Source organism: Podarcis pityusensis (genome assembly GCF_964106645.2).
Source record: "Podarcis pityusensis genome assembly, chromosome: 3".
NCBI classification, from domain to species: Eukaryota; Metazoa; Chordata; class Lepidosauria; order Squamata; family Lacertidae; genus Podarcis; species Podarcis pityusensis.
In genome coordinates, this window is record NC_138026.1 from 17,851,391 (window position 1) to 17,868,457 (window position 17,067).

At 43.5% G+C, this 17,067-nt stretch overlaps 1 long non-coding RNA gene across 2 annotated transcripts in view; it reads right to left on the reverse strand.

Annotated features, from left to right (window-relative positions):
• The window catches only part of LOC308473702, a 50,537-nt gene that overhangs the window by 19,682 nt on the left and 13,788 nt on the right, over positions 1 to 17,067 (reverse strand). Inside the window, exons 2-5 of one of the 2 annotated variants that reach the window (XR_013984219.1) lie at positions 11,919 to 11,954; positions 6,928 to 7,045; positions 5,737 to 5,834; positions 4,334 to 4,495 (exon numbers count right to left, since the gene is read on the reverse strand). This is a non-coding gene — a long non-coding RNA (uncharacterized lncRNA). Of the gene's footprint in view, positions 1 to 4,333; positions 4,499 to 5,736; positions 5,835 to 6,927; positions 7,046 to 11,918; positions 11,955 to 17,067 lie in introns of both variants that reach the window. The other variant, XR_013984220.1, reaches the window with a different exon arrangement.

Sequence of the window (17,067 nt, forward strand, 5' to 3'; positions counted from 1 at the left end):
CAGAAAAATGCTTGCCAGACCATGGATAGATCAGTAGGTGAAAGGAAAGTACTCTGAGAGTTTCAGCTCTAACTGATGCCTCAATGGGTTGCAAAATGGCAGCCTCCAAATATTGTGGACTACAAATCCCATCTTCCCTGTCCAGGCTGTGTAGCAGCTGTGAAAGTGGCAAATTCCATGCTTGAGATTGAAAACAAAAACTGCCAATATCATGATGCTGTTATACAAATCTATGGCGCAACCATCCTTGAAATACTGTGTGCGATTCTGGTTACCTTGCTTCTTCTCCCACTTGCTTGCATAGAACTGCACTGCTGATAGATTTAATTTACTGCAGAATGATTTAATGGACAAACATCACTCTCTCCGTTTGAGAGAAAACTGCCAGCTTTACCTTAACTCGTCTAATTATATTTTGCCCCTCTAGTATATACCTTTCAGTGTGGGGTAATGATGGACTTTCCCCTCCCTCTTGGATTTTAGATATTCTATACCAAGTCTTGGGCTAAAATGAGTTTTCACAGCTGGGTTATAAACCAAATCAATGGAAATGTTGACACAGCATTAGGTATATCAGTCTAAGCAGGTGTCCCTTTAACTGCCCTCATAAAAGAAACACCTCCTGACAGAACTCAAACTGCTTTTCAAGGATTGCGCTGTAAGGAGGAAGCAGATTGAAGCACTTCATTAGCAATTTGCTATGATCCCGTCAAACTGAAGACAAGTTCTTCCATGTCCTGTCAATTACGGCTTGATCAGGAGCCACCGTGCTTAACCATGCATAGAAACTGCGGCAGTGTGTTCTCTGGTTTAATAAAGAAAATATTGCTAAAACCAAGAATAGCCCAACTAAACACAGTATTATGGAAGTGGCAATCACAGGGGGGAGGAAGCTTGCAGGATTGCCACTGACTTTTCCTTTGGTCAGATAGCATTTGGTAGAGATCATGCTCTAGATCATGAAGTTAATAATACCTTTATTGTCAATGTACAACCTGTGTAGAGGGACGCGGGTGGCACTTTGATCTAAACCACAGAGCCTAGGGCTTGCCGATCAGAAGGGCGGCAGTTCGAATCCCCGCGACGGGGTGAGCTCCCGTTGCTCGGTCCCTGCTCCTGCCAACTTAGCAGTTTGAAAGCACGTCAAACTGCAAATAGGTAAATAGGTACCACTCTGGCGGGAAGTTAAACGGCGTTTCTGTGCACTGCTCTGGTTCACCAGAAGCGGCTTACTCATGCTGGCCATATGACCCTGAAGCTGTACGCCGGCTCCCTTGGCCAATAAAGCGAGATGAGCGCCGCAACCCCAGAGTCGTCCATGACTAGACCTAACGGTCAGGGGTCCCTTTACCTTTACAACCTGTGTACAATGAAATTAAATGAGCCTCCCTCCCCCCACAACACTCAATCTCATTGCACACTGTGTGCTTATCGCACAACACACCACCTCGCAAGTCAGTTGCGCTATGTTATTTTCTGTTCAACAGCCTAACAGCCCACAGATACAAGCTATTTTTTAGCCTATTGGTACGGCTGATTATACTTCTATATCGCTTGCCCGAGGGTAGAAGATTAAAAAGGTGATGGCTGGGGTGTGAGTCATCCCTGAGAATTTTTCTCGCTCTCCTAAGGCAACGATCCCTTATCCCTTGCAATGTCATCTAGTGGATTCAAGGGACAGCCCATGATATCATGTGCTGTATTCACCACCCTCTGTAGATCTGCACTAGATGACTTGCTGACATTTCTGTGGGCGCTGAAAAGCATTGTGTTTAAGAGGATGCAGAGTGATATATGACAGTCCTATCTTTGATTGTGTATTCATACCTGCAAGTCACAATTTGCTGTTGTGATCACGAATTGATGAGCAAAAATTTGTGAATTAGCCCTTATAGCTATATCCAGCACTCCCCCGCCCCCGGGTACGCACAGTGCTTTTTTCCTGGGGGGACGGGGTACACAGGGGTACGCATACCCCTAAACATTTTGTGAACCTATGTTTGCCCTCATTGAGGGGCAGTATTTCAATATGAGTAGGAAAATGAGAGTACCTCTAAACATTTTTTTAGAAATACAGTGGTACCTCGGGTTAAGTACTTCCGGAGGTCTGTTCTTAACCTGAAACTGTTCTTAACCTGAAGCACCACTTTAGCTAATGGGGCCTCCCACTGCTGCTGCGCCGCTGCTGGACAATTTCTGTTCTCATCCTGAAGCAAAGTTCTTAACCCGAGGTACTATTTCTGGGTTAGCAGAGTCTGTATCCTGAAGCGTATGTAACCTGAAGCGTATGTAACCCGAGGTACCACTGTATTGACTTCAAACAAACACTCTTCCCCCTTCTAATGACTAATAATCTTATGCACTATTCAGTATTTTAAAATACACATACACATTATGATCCAACAGAAATACAATTTTAACCTATTACGGTAATTATTAAGTTAAACTGGCGGCAAGAAATGTTCAAAGCCGTTACCACTTATTGGCCACTAAGTCCCTCACCTGTGTGGTTCCAAGAGTACTTTTGGATAATACAAAATAAATGTCTACAACAGTATATTGGAGTAGTTTAAAGTCTGTTTAGAGCAGGGGTTGTCAGCTTTGTCCCTACCACCCACTAGTGGGTAATTCAGGATTCTAGGTGGGCAGTAGGAGGTTCTATGGCACAAGCTGAATCCTCCTTCCATTGAGCACTGGTGGGCGGTAAGGAAATTTTACCATCAAGAAAGATGCATTAGTGAGCGGTAGGTATAAAAATGTTGACTACCCCGGCTTAGAGAATCAATGGCAGCGATAAGCAACATGGTGTCCTGATGTTGTGGACAACAAACCTATCAGCCTCAGCAAGCATGGCCAATGGTCTTGGATGATATGACTTGTACTTCACAACACCACATTGGCCTTCCCTTGATTTATAGCAATTCCTGGGCAAGGATCTGGCAACTTAATGAGACTGCAAGACATCTGCCAACCCAATTTGTCCACACATATTCTCATACAAAGGGGTGGGGGAGAGCTAACTTTTTAAGGAAATACACATTTAAGGTTGCTTTTGTTCTCTTCTGTCTATGGTGCTACTTAGTTTTCCCTCCGGGGATTTTAGCAGATTGGCATATATTTGTATGCGGGGTCTCCCCTCCCCTGCCCCAGTAAGATCCCACACACATTCCAGAAAAGATGTTGGCATCGTTTCATAGCTAAAAATATTATTTATATTATCTTACTGCAAATATAAATATATTAAACACCACTTGACATTCACATTTGTTATTGTCTTGACATCACAAAACCCAAAGGGAAGCCAGTTATATTTCCCTTGTAGTGTTGCCAGGCATTGATCTGTCTTTGATTTCCCATCTGCATTCAATATGTCCAAACATTTAAGCCTTCTAGGGGCTGACTAGATAGCGGAGTGTACATCACCTGCTCTAACTGTTCTGGAATGGCAGAAGCCAAAAGAACCAAAAGACCAACAAACAAACAAATAAAATGCTTGTATCCAGTCTTAACATGGCCTCTGCAGAGGCTGAAACTCAGGTTTGATCCTTTTTAACATACCATTTGAAATGCAGCCAAGTATCACATATGTGCAGGGCTCTCAAGATACTGTGTGTGTGTGTGTAGTCAGCAGAATGCACACAATTGCCTGATTTTTGACTAGTAAAAAGCAGTCTCAGCCCTTTGGCCACATCAATACGAATCTGTACATCTGTACTGTCAGTAATGCTTCACCATGCACCTCACTCACTTCTTACAAACACATGATGTTCACTTGCACAAGAAAACCAGTAGCGAGTGGCCTGGAGCTCACAATGTGTTAGTCTAATGTATTTGGATTTAAAAGCCACTGCTGGGGTAAGCTTCACAACCAAAATGGCATGTTAGTGGTGTGGCTTGAGTGAATGCAATGGGCTGGATCAGACACTTTGCTCCCAGTCTAGCTCAAAGCCTTCTAGGCCACAGCTGGCTCCCAAGGGAGGTTTTGGTAGTCCTCAAGACCCTCCAAAAATTGTCTTAAAAACCATGGGTTTTTGTTTTGTTTTGTTTTTTAAAAACAACATTCTTCCTATGGTTCTCCAGCTGTGATACTATGATGCCAAAGGTTTTTTGCACCTCCACTAAAACCATCCAAAAATTTCTATCAAATAAAAATATTTTAAAATTAAATTTACTATTTAATGTTTTGTTTTACTGACTGCTTCTATAAGTATTCCACTGTAATGCCAAAAGTATGTTTTCATGGCCCCAAGCTGCCCAAAATTTGTCTTTTTAAATATTATTATTATTATTATTATTATTATTATTATTATTATTATTACTAAAAATTACTGACCCCTCTTGTAGGTCCCCTGCTGTGATGTCAAAAGTTTTCTGATCCTCAAAGACCTTCCACAATGTGCCATTTCACAAAGATTGTTGGCCACACTCATTCTTACATTTCACTAGAGATCGACTTCTGAAATCTACTCAGGTCAGTTGGGAGATGATCTGAAATCTTCTGGGGAAAACACAGAATATTTTTCTGAGCAAATCTGAGGGCTTGAAAAAATGGCTCCCTGCCTTTCTTTGTCAGCTATTGCGATGTAAGAAGAAGACTACAATGGTTGGGATATTAGGCATAAAAAAATTCTACTGACTTGGTCAACAGGAGACGGAGATGAGGCAGGATGTGGAAGAATCCAGGGAGTTTCCCCCTCCTGCTGCAACCAACTCACCTCCCAGAAAACACAAAGGAATGAAGAGGGTGGAGCAATGAGAGACAAGAGAGTCTTGGGCTGCAATGGAAGGATCCTTAGAGAGCATGGGAAGGCAGGGACCTTCAGTCCTTGCAACTGCTTCATTGGGGCGAGGCCTTCTGGGAAGAGTTGCTGTGATCAGTAGGCCTGTGCTGTTTTGGTTTCTTTGACTAAAGAGTTAACTGCACTGACACGGGTGTTTTTTTAATTGCTGACCTACTCCTACACTGGCAGAAAAACCTCCTGTTTTGCAGTTGGACCTAGATAGGTGTATCTGTTGCTGGTTCAAAAGCCCTTTGCAGGCTAGCAGGGCAAGGGTCAGGGGGAGACAATTCTTAAGCCAGAGGGCTACATTCATTTATGGATAATCTTCCTGGGAAATGGAAACAAGGATGTGTCAGTGGTGGGGAGGACCAGAGGCAAAACTGTACAGCGCAATGGAGATGACTCTTACAGTAGACTACATGCAAAAACAAGTGGATTCTTCACACATCCATCTACACACACAGCCTCTATTCAACTATGTGAAAGGCATTTTCAAGGGACAGTGAGAGAGGTCCAAAGGGCAACAAGTCTTAGGATTTAGATGTGCAAAGCTGCTTGCATTTGAGTTCTTTGACTGCCCTATTTTGTGGAGCAGGCAGTTCATCATCCCAAACCCAAAGGATGGGGAGACGTCTAACATTGATAAGGAGGATAATTACACTAGGCCTGCTACTCCCCACTCTCACCCCCCCCCCAGCCTATTGGCAGCCTCCATCAGTGTTGATTCATTACAAGGGCTGGGATCTGCAAGCCATTTGCTAACACTGCAAGCTGCTACTACAACAAGCAGCTGCAGTTGCAGTTTGCACGTCGCTGGGGGGTTTGAAGTCAACCCACCCACACTACTCTGGGGGAATAATCTGGGACAAGCTGCAGGTGCTATGGATATTTTCATTTAATATCCTTTCTTGCAATTCAGCACATTCGGCGATCCACGTGGTAAGCTGTTACTTACATTTCTCCCAGTAGGATTGTGACCAGATGCCGAAAGGAAGGCTGACCACGGAAAGATAGTGCGTCTTCTTCGCTCTGGAGCTTGGGGCCTTTGGAGAGCTGCAAAACAAATCTGTTTTCTCAGAGTGAAAATATGCGGAGCTCAAAAGAAAAAGAAAAAGAAAAGGCATTTTGTTGACACAAAGTAATGATAAATATTTCCAGAAATTGCATGTTCCGCATCTATTATGGAGTGCTTTCTTTCAGTAGATGGGAATCCTCTGAGACATCCAGGGAAAACTGGTGATTGTGCCAAGAAATTAGTATCACAGCTTTGCTTAATGGGGAGGTCAAGAAAGTCCAGGATAGCAGCTCGAGTTTTGCAAGATTCTGGCTTGTGCATACTCAGTAGTCTAATATATGTTGAAACTCTGGTGACAGGTGGATGGGTAGGCTACTTAAAGCAGGAATGCCCATATACATAGACCTAGGATTGGGGTGAGACTAGCATGCCTTAGTTGACCATTGGCCAGATTGGATGGGCTGGTAGAAAATTTCTGGAGGGCCCCAGGCTGCTGTAGGGACACTATAGGACTATGACTCAAACACACACACACACACACACACACACAAGCACATAGAGAACATACAGTGGTACCTTGGTTCTCGAACGGCTTACTTGTTGAACAAATAGGCTCCTGAACACCACAAACCCAGAAGTGACTGTTCCGGTTTGCGAACATTTTTTGGAAGCTGAACATCCGGCGCGGCTTCTGCTTGAGTGCAGGAAGCTCCTGCAGCCAATCAGAAGCCACACCTTGGTTTTCAAACGGTTTCGGGAGTTGAATGGACTCCCAGAAGGGATTAAGTTCAAGAACCAAGGTATCACTGTATTGTGCTGTGTTCTCCCATGAGTATTATTGTATCCCGAACCAACTTACTGTGAATTCCATTATTAAAAGGTAACTGTCTACAGGCTTCGGTCCTCAACCTGTAGGGAGGTTTAACTCACCCCCCTCTCTAATGGCATTCCATAATATGGTCAAAACTTCTGATTTATAAATGCTTTTGGGCAGTTAGAGGTTTTAATTGCTAAGGTTAAATTATTTGCGACACTAGTTTGCATTTCCCCACTGCCACACTCTTTTAAGTGCTTGTGGCTACTTATTGTTGCAACCCAACTGTTTTCAAAATTGTCACTGTTTTAACTTACATTGTTATAAAGCAAGCAAGCAAGCAAGCAAGCAAGCAAGCGAATAGGCTTCATCTATGTGTTCCATTTCACTCTTTGGCAAGAGACTTATGTATGGTGGTGACTCTTGTCCCTGAACCTGTAAAGTTAAGAGATTAGCTGAACACATGGAAAAGGAGGGAGGGGAGTAAGAACTGGAGAGCCTTGACCACTGGATTTCCCAAGGGTGCCGCTACTCCTGGAACACCTGAGCTAAATAACTTTGTGTTAAGTCAATACGGTCTGCCGTATCCCAACATTTCTCATTTCCTACTTGTGGTGAGCTGTTGCTGCAAAAAGCAGGGAGAGGGGAAAGGAACATGTGACTACCATGGTTCAAGGCCATTTAAGGGTTGCCTTTTTTGAGGATATACTTTATGTAAAAAAAAAAAAGTTAGAAAACCAGATGCAGTTAATATGTGTAACAGAAGTGATAGACGAGACATGGAATATAGACACTCAGGGCTAATGCTAGTTTAAGCCTGGGCAAGGAAGAGGGCAGTGATGGGGAATCTCCAAGCTTACTCCAACCACAGCAACAGAAGCTGTTTAGATCCCACCTGTAGCTCTGTCTGCAGCCGCCATGATGAAGGGAATGGCAAGGACATGGGACTGATGGTTCTGTCACCCACCCAACATCTCTCATCTTGTACCTTTGCACATTGCCATGGGCTGAGTATGCAGATGAGATGCAAGTGGCGCTGTGGTCTAAACCACTGAGCCTCTTGGGCTTGTCGATCAGAAGGTTGGCGGTTCAACTCCCCACGACAGGATAAGCTCCCATTGCTCTGTCCCAGCTCCTGCTAACCTAGCAGTTTGAAAGCACACCAGTGCAAATAGATAAATAGGTACTGCTGTGGCGGGAAGGTAAACGGCATTTCTGTGCACTCTGGTTTCCATCACAATGTTCCATTGTGCCAGAAGCAGTTTAGTCATGCTGACCACATGACCCAGAATGCTGTCTGTGGACAAACGCTGGCTCCCTTGGCCTGAAAGCGAGATGGCCACCATAACCCCATAGTCACCTTTGACTGGACTTAACCGTCCAGGGGTCTTTTACCTTTTACCTAATGCAGTTGAGAGAGAAACTTGATTCTGTTCATATTTAAGGGTGAAGCTATCCAAACCAGGCCCCAGGAAGAGGCCTGCCCCAAAGCCTGCTGGTCTAGCTAATCACCAGCCGTCAGTCAGCCAAACCCTAACCCCTTCACTGGATCACTGCAGAACCTGTGGACTGGCTGCAAAAGCCACCATTTAAGGTAAGTGGACTTCCTGAAACAATACACAAATGAAAAAAGCCACCCTTCAAAACCAGCACGTATCCAAATTTTGTCACGAGGATTTGAAAATCTATCACAAAATGATGTGGAGAACTGATGAGTGGGAAAAGAGACGTCAAGAGAAAGCAACACTGACAGATTCACCCATCCTTACCCGAGTACAAGCTTGGCTTAGGGCTCATCCTGAGTTTTTGGCATGTGAAGAAACTACCTTCTTGACCACTGGCCTTGATTACTAGAGTTCTTTTCCTGCTCACGTTGCATTTCGGTTTCCTGTGTTGGGTGCACACTCTTTTTCATCACTGCACTCGAACGGCTTCCTAACATTGACATCTAAGGGTGTACAACAGCTTCTAAGGATGTCCTTGTCAATCCTCTAAAACCCTACCCTTTCCCCTCAGAGGACTTTTGAAAACACACCTGCTTCATCAATCACCCCAACCACAAGAACCACATGAAACCCTCTGCTTACTGTATTGTGTTAATTGTTGCCACTGGACTGATTTTCCAGGGTATGGATTATGTAGTTAAAGAATTTGCTGTCTTTTGTTATGGGCCACGTTACAAATCTCACACTGTCCTAGTGAGTTGCACCAAACACATCACTTTGATATCTGAAGCCCTCAGATCATGATGTAAATCCGACAGGCAGTCTAAACACAGCCTCTAGTTCTTTCAGGTTTGCTCTGCCCTCCCTTAGTCAGGGACAACAGTACAAGGCAAAGAGTAAATATTCTCCTCAGAGTCTAGGCCTCCTGAAGTTGTCATTATATAATTTAGCGAGCCCATGGTCCAGTTCATATGCTACCTTGGTGACCTGGCTGCTACTACAAATGTGCTCTCATTTTGTGTTTTTATATTTTGAATTGTCCTGTGATCTTCGGATAAAGGAAGGTATACAAATGTAAGTGCTGCAAATAATAGTAATAATAGTAATAATACCTCAATACCTCAATTTAGGGTGGGGAAAAACCTTTTCATTTTTGCTAGTCAGAAATACATGTGGATCCACTGCAACTCAACCAGAGATCAACTAGTAGATCCCAATGTCCTTTCTGTCCACTTCTTCTACAGCAGCCTTTCTCAACCTGTGGGTCCCCAGATGTTGTTGAACTACAACTCCCATCACCCCTAGCTAGCAAGGCCAGAGCTCAGGGATGATGGGAGTTGTAGTCCAACGACATATGGGGACCCACAGGTTGAGAACTGCTGTTCTACAGTGTCATATGTAGGTAGCAAAGGGATATAAACTAGTCTTCTGCTAGCAGATTTTGTTGGACTCCAACTCCCATCAGCCTCAGCTAGCATGACCAACAATCAGGGAAGCTGAGAGTTGTAGTCCAACAACTTCCGAGGGTGCCATTTATTTCTGACCATCTGTATTTACATTTCCTTTCACATTGGGTGGCACAGCCACTGATTATACACGAGCTAATAATGTAAGCAGGTCCTTAGCCTAGAACCACCAAAGCTTTGTTGACTCATTATTTGAGATACGTTATCCCATTAAGCAAGCATTCCACGGTGGTCCAATCTGGGGCCACTTTTGTAATATATGACAAAAACAAATACAGTGCTGAATCAAAACTTGGTAACAATGAGCCCCTTCCCCAAGGGTGAAGACAGACGAAATAAAAAACAAACAACCAGGCCACCATATGTTCTTATAGTCCCAAGCCCGTCTGCAGAACAGAACTCTCCTTCCTTGGAGGTTTTTAAGCAGAAGTTGGATGGCCATCTGTCATGGATGCTTTAGCTGAAATTCCTGCATGACAGGGGGTTGGGTGATATGACCTCAGGGTCCCTTCCAACTGTAAAGGTAAAGGTAAAGGGACCCCTGACCATTAGGTCCAGTCATGGCCGACTCTGGGGTTGCGGCGCTCATCTCGCTTTATTGGCCAAGGGAGCCGGCGTACAGCTTCCGGGTCATGTGGCCAGCATGACTAAGCCGCTTCTGGCAGAACCAGAGCAGTGCACGGAAACACCATTTACCTTCCCTCCAGAGCAGTACCTATTTATCTACTTGCATTTTGACGTGCTTTCGAACTGCTAGGTTGGCAGGAGCAGGGACCAAACAACGGGAGCTCACCCCATTGCAGGGATTCGAACCGCCAACCTTCTGATCGGCAAGTCCTAGGCTCTGTGGTTTAATCCACAGTGCCACCTGCTTCCCTCTTCCAACTGTACAAGTCCATTATTCTATGACTTGCATAACAGCCCATCAACCTTGACCCTGCCCACTCATTCTCTGCCTAGAGAGTCCTGCCCACTCCTCTTCTGGCTGTGGGAAGATGCCTACCAATGGGTGCCTAGAAAGCCACGGTAGTTCTAATCTAGCCACCTGACTGTGGGGCACTTGGGTAAATTTATTGAGCTGGTGGAGCAGGAAGTGATAACAGTGGGAGAAAATTAGAGAGCAGGCAATGGTTGGGAGGATAGGAGGGCAAGATTATTTAAGTCAGGGATCGGCAAAGTTTACCTTTCCTGGGCTGGTTCACTCCAGTGGAGATCCCTCTATGGTCTGGATCACGGGTGCCCGCCCACAATTTCTGGTGTCTGCGTTTGCACAGACGCGATTTCCGGCGCCGCGAAAACAAGTCCCTGTGCTGCGCTGCGCTGCGCTGCAAGGACTTGCTGAGAGAGCGGCTCGGTTCGGGGGCGGCTCGGGGGCAGGTTAAACGACCCCCGTGTGCCGCTTGTGGCCCAAGGGACTTAGGTTGCCAACCCCTGATTTAAGTCATTGTTTGATTGGCTGGTAAGCTTGTTTATCAACCCAGCTGTGGAATGAGTCCTTTGTTTGCTTACGTCCAAGGAGTTAATGGCAGTATACATGGTTTTCCCCACTTTGCATCTTATCCTCACAATAACCCTATGATTAGTGGAGAGATACTGACTGGCCCAGGGTTGCCTAGTAAGCATCATGGGCTGAGTGCAGATTTGAATCTGGGTCTCCCCAGTCCTAGTCACTCTAACCACTATCCTATGCTGACAGACACTCTCTCTCTTTGCTATGTTTGCACAGAGCAGAGATAAGCATTGGAAAGAGTCCAAAATAATTGAAGGAGCGTTATCTTCTCTGGTCATTTCAATTTGTGTTGCCTCAGGGACTCCCATCATGCCTGGCTTATATATCAAACTGGTGCATTTATGGTCCTTAGGACAAAACCAACAGTAGAGAAGCCGTGTGAGGATTCTTAACCCTTTCCTTGCCTGCTCCTTCAAAAATTCCCACATCAGATGCGTTCCCCTTCTTGTAGGGTTCTAGATTCATGCTTGTGATATTTGTAAGACCTGGAACCCCAGGGAATGGTTCTATTTTTCAGGGCAAACAGCAGAAAATGGGAAAGATACATGTTGCTTCAAGGATCAAGTAACATAGATGAGGTGCAAGTTAATGTGATGTTGTGGAATTTATTAAAGGGTACGAAATGAAAATGACAAGTTTAAAAATGTGCCCAGGGAGGCATAATTCCTGAGGATTAGAAAGTGGCAAATACAACTCCATTAGTTTTAAAAAGGTCAAGAGATTAAAGACCAGGAAACTGGAGATCATTGCATTTCACATCTGTTGGAGGGAAAGCTTTGGAAATTGTAACGCATATGAAGGCACTGAACACCTGGAAAAGCATTTTAGTTAAGTTTAAGCAGCACAGAATCAAGCAGTTTATATTTAAGAATCTATAAATGCCTGACCTGCTGCATTTCCTTGAAGATTTCACAGTCATCACCCTAGGAGAGAAAACGAAAACTTGGAAAAGAGAACAAAGACTTTTGCAAAGCAAAACAGGACATTTCCACCAAAAGAAGATTCCACTTGAAAGTGCTCCTTTATACTGTGGAGTGTTTTTAAGCCAATTGGCATACTTTGGTTTTAAGAAAGACATTGTTGATTCTCATCAAAGAAGGGCTGTTGGGACTATCTGACACATTGTACAGCAAGGTTCACCAAATTTACACTCAAACGGGAACTACAGGCAAGACTTCCTCAGAAGTCGAGGCCACATCCAGATTTTGAGGCCCCCAAAATAAATTGTTTAAGTGACACAAAAACAAAATAAGGACCAAAAAAAGTGAGTTTATATAATCAGCTAGTTTGAGAGAACGTGTTCATCACGGTCTAATCTTGGGCAATCAGCACCAATGTATTGTTACTAAGATTTGTAACTTTTTAATATGTCAGATTAGTTTGCCTATCTTCTCAAGTGATGTGTAAAAATTTTCAGAGACACCATTGATGGAATCTTTCGAGGAGCTGGTGTTTATAAGTGGTCCATGTTTCACTAGCATACAGTAAAGTTGGTAGTACACTAACTTTGTAAACAATAGCTTTGTAAAAAGATACGGTACATCTGAGCAGGCAGATCGAGTTGTTATATCTGGTGTGGTTGACGGAAGAATATTCTACTTAACTGAATGTATAGCTCTCCCCATATGTAAGGCTCTGGGCAGGATTGTATCCAATGTTCCCTCTGCTTAGTTCCACTGCTCCAATGGGACTTCTGTTTCCTCTCCTCCCTCAATGCATCCCCCACATCTGTTCCAGAGGGTCTCCCAACCTTCTGGAGCTGATTTTGAAGGTGTGAAGGGGTCTGGAAGGGACAGGAGAGGAAGAGGAAGTTCCGCTGCATGCACAGAAGTCTGTTGCGCCAGTGGAGCTTCAGCACTGGATACCACACAATTTGTCATAAACCAAAATACAGCCAACTACTACAATATAATAATTGCCTTTAGGGAACACTGAAGGTTCTCTCCTGAGTTGATGTGATCTTTTCCACATTGCTGGTGCCTAGGAGTGCCTGGACAAATTCCCGCTCTTTTCCTGTTACTGAGTTTGCACTGTCAGTTTGCTAAAATGAGGCTTGGCTTCTTCACTTTCAAGAAAGTGCACTTGTTGCTGTTCTTGGACAAGAGCCAGGAGAATCTAGAAGGTTCCCTGCTGTAGGACGCTGGAGCAAACATAATATTCCCTCTCTGACATACTCACATGCACACACTTCCCCTCACTCTGCTCCTCCATGATATATGACACCTGGTTTATCTCTGTTGAGCCCTACTCAACAAACAAATACATAGAACTATTTGGTGAGGTTGGGATTATCTTCAAGCACTGTATGTTCTTGATTCTTCTGAGACCAATGGGAATGAACTAAAGATGAATCACTACACTGGGTGAGTCCCCAGATCTTTTTGCCAGATCACCTCCATCTGTCAAAGGAAGGGGGTAATTTCTTGCAACCCCACAGTTGCTATAAAAAAATAAGAAGCACACATTTTATGTTACAGAAAACAGTAAAAATAAAATAAAATAGCTAGGCAGTCCTAAAAGGTAAAGGTAAAGGGACCCCTGACCATTAGGTCCAGTCGCAGACGACTCTGGGGTTACGGCACTCATCTCGCTTTATTGGCTGAGGGAGCCGGCGTACAGCTTCCGGGTCATATGGCCAGCATGACTAAGCCGCTTCTGGCGAACCAGAGCAGCGCATGGAAACACTGTTTACCTTCCCACCAGAGCGGCACCTATTTATCTACTTGCACTTTGATGTGCTTTCGAACTGCTAGGTTGGCAGGAGCAGGGACCAAACAACGGGAGCTCACCCTGTCGCGGGGATTTGAACCGCCGACCTTCTGATCGGCAAGCCCAAGAGGCTCAGTGGTTTAGACCACAGCGCCACCCGCGTCCTAGTGGTACACTATTGCTAAGGAACAACAACAGGAAAAAAAGTTCAGAGGTTTGAAGACTTGGACTATTATATTTCCTAAAGCCATTCTGCAAAATTCCAGGTGAATATACAGTAAGCAGGAGCGCATAGACATAACTTTACTGATTGACATGTTGAATAAACAATTAATGAACATTTGATAATACAGGTATTACAACTTTTATTTAAGATACATTAAAGATGCTAAAAATATGAGGAAACTGGGCAATGAAACAGTAGACAAAAGGTGGAATCAGCCAAAGCCTCACTCATTTTTCCAAGGCTGGCATTAAAAAAATACATGTGTAGTTCAAACACTTGCAGCCACAGAAGGATGCAACTCAAATGAGTGTTTGCTAATTCTGGCAAGTAAAAAAAAGAAGTTCCATGGATAAATAATATCCAGACGTTTCACTGGTTGTCTTCAAATTTGTAAGAACCATAATCTTTGGGTTTTCTTTAAAAGAGTGCTATTAAAAATAAAACACTAGTCAAGAGAAGAAATCTAAGAAAGTGAAAAATAGAACTGTACTCTTAACTTAAATGCCCCACGGGGGGATATGGGTAAATGCTGTTTGGGGTTTCTTTTTTTTAACTTGATGGTGCTTAAAATTGACTGATTGGGATTCAGGAAGCTAGTTGGCATCTTTAGAAGCTGGAAGTCATTAGGTACCTGAATTGTTCTGTAAAAAAAAAATCCCAGATTGTATATCTTCCCTAAGATTTCCATATGATGGTAGGAAACCAGGAGCTGATTAGCAAAAATTGTTTGCAAGTAACACCACTGTCCTGACCAGTGTGCAAATATAAAAAGAGGGCAAAGCAAATTCATTGTAATGGTCAAAGTCATCTTAGAACCAAGGAAGATCAATCATATTTTTGTTAACATTCAGGCTTTGATGCGAGAGAAAATTTCATGAGAGGGCCAAACAGGGACAGCCATAGTTGAAAGTGAATGCATTTGGTCCATGATCGGTTGTCTTCCAAAGGCTGAACCCAGATTCTCAGAATATGAGCGTCTACTATTAACCTGTCCACGTGCAGCTCTTATCACCAATAGAACCACAAATCTTGGTGAAACTGAAGTTAGGAGACACTGTCAGGAATCCTCAGTATGGAGAACATGATTCATTCTTTTTGACAGTTCTTTAAGTCCCTGCAGTAAATTTTACACTGATTTTTATTTGATCCTCTCCTTGTCCAATAATAAATCTATGCCCATTCACACACTTAAAACTGAGGATTATTTACTTCCTTCCAGATCAAGAGACATAAAATTCCACATCTATTACATATTTATCACAGATGTTTCCCCCCAAAAACCAGGTGCTAAACATATTTTATTCCAATGGGTAATTTTTGAAATTATTGCAATCAATGAACTAACAATAATGGTGGCCAATGATTAAGCCAACTTATTATTACCTATTACGTTTAATCATTGACAGCAAGTCAATTTGACCTAATTAGAGAAATCATCCTTAAGTAGCATAGAGCAGATGGCAGACATTCATTCGCTCCTCCGCTTGTAATGTTGTATAACAAAGTCAGAGATGAAATTTGGGTGAGGCAGACAAGAAACGTGGCTAAGCAAAACACTCTTGACTGCACAGTATAACTTACATACGATCACCTAAATCTCAAGGTAGAGAAGTATTTACAAGGCAACAGAGGCAAGCTAAGATTCTTCCTAGTTGCTTTCAACCCAGTTTCTGTTTAATGGTTGAAACAAATAAGAGGGCATAGCTGCACTAAATACTAGCTTTAAGTGTTAGCTATCTCAGGACTAGGGATGCGGGTGGTGCTGTGGGTTAAACCACAGAGCCTGGGACTTGCCGATCAGAAGGTCGGCGGTTCGAATCCCCGCGACAGGGTGAGCTCCCGTTGCTCGGTCCCAGCTCCTGCCAACCTAGCAGTTTGAAAGCACGTCAAAGTGCAAGTAGATAAATAGGTACCACTCTGGCAGGAAGGTAAACGGCATTTCCATGCACTGCTCTGGTTCACCAGAAGTGGCTTAGTCATGCTTGCCACATGATCTGGAAGCTGTATGCCGGCTCCCTCGGCCAATAAAGTGAGATGAGCACTGCAACCCCAGAGTCGGTCACGACTGCACCTAATGGTCAGGGGCCCCTTTACCTTATATCTCAGGACTGGCTAACACAATCAGTAACTCTGATATAATCGTCCCTTAAGTCAATTCTTCAGGTGCATCTATCTACACTTAAATGCATATGCACAAATATACATACCCACTTGACTGAGAAATCACATATCCACAGCAGTTTGTGATTTATTATATATAAAAACCCTAGCAAAAATTGACCGGCAATTTAGTATGCAGTTTCAAAATGCACATTATTGTATCCATTTTTTGGGGGGGTCTTTTGCCAAGCAATTTCCCTAAATATAATCCATTTTTGTATATGATTTCACTGGTGCATGCATTTTATGCAAAGAAATTATCATGTGTGGAAAAATCTGGAGATGCTGGGAGACTATCATGAAAATGTGGCATGGAATACATTTTTACTTGGTCATGGATTTCAGAGGAGAAAAAGACAGATATATTGCATCAGTTATGAGAGAAGTCCTTGTAATATAATAATAATAATAATTTATTATTTATACCCTGCCCATCTGGCTGGGCTTCACCAGCCACTCTGGGCGGCTTCCAAAAAGTATTAAAATACTGTAATACATCAAACATTAAAAGCTTCCCTAAACAGGGCTGCCTTCAGATGTCTTCTAAAAGTCTGGTAGTTGTTGTTCTCTTTGACATCTGTTGGGAGGGCGTTCCACAGGGCAGGTGCCACTACCGAGAAGGCCTTCTGCCTGGTTCCCTGTAACTTGGCTTCTTGCAGTGAGGGAACCGCCAGAAGGCCCACGGTGCTGGACCTCAGTGTCCGGGTAGAACGATGGGGGTGGAGACGCTCCTTCAGATTTGTAGACAAATCATGGCTTTCCATTCAACATACATGAGAGTAGTGGTCTGATACTATTATTATTAATCTCATTTATTTTAAATACATATATTTATACCGCCTTTCTGAAAAGTGTCAAGGCATTTTATAACAAGTCAAAAATAAGAGCAGCAATATCATATCGGTAAAAGGTAAAGGTCAGTACAAAACAGCATTTTCCTT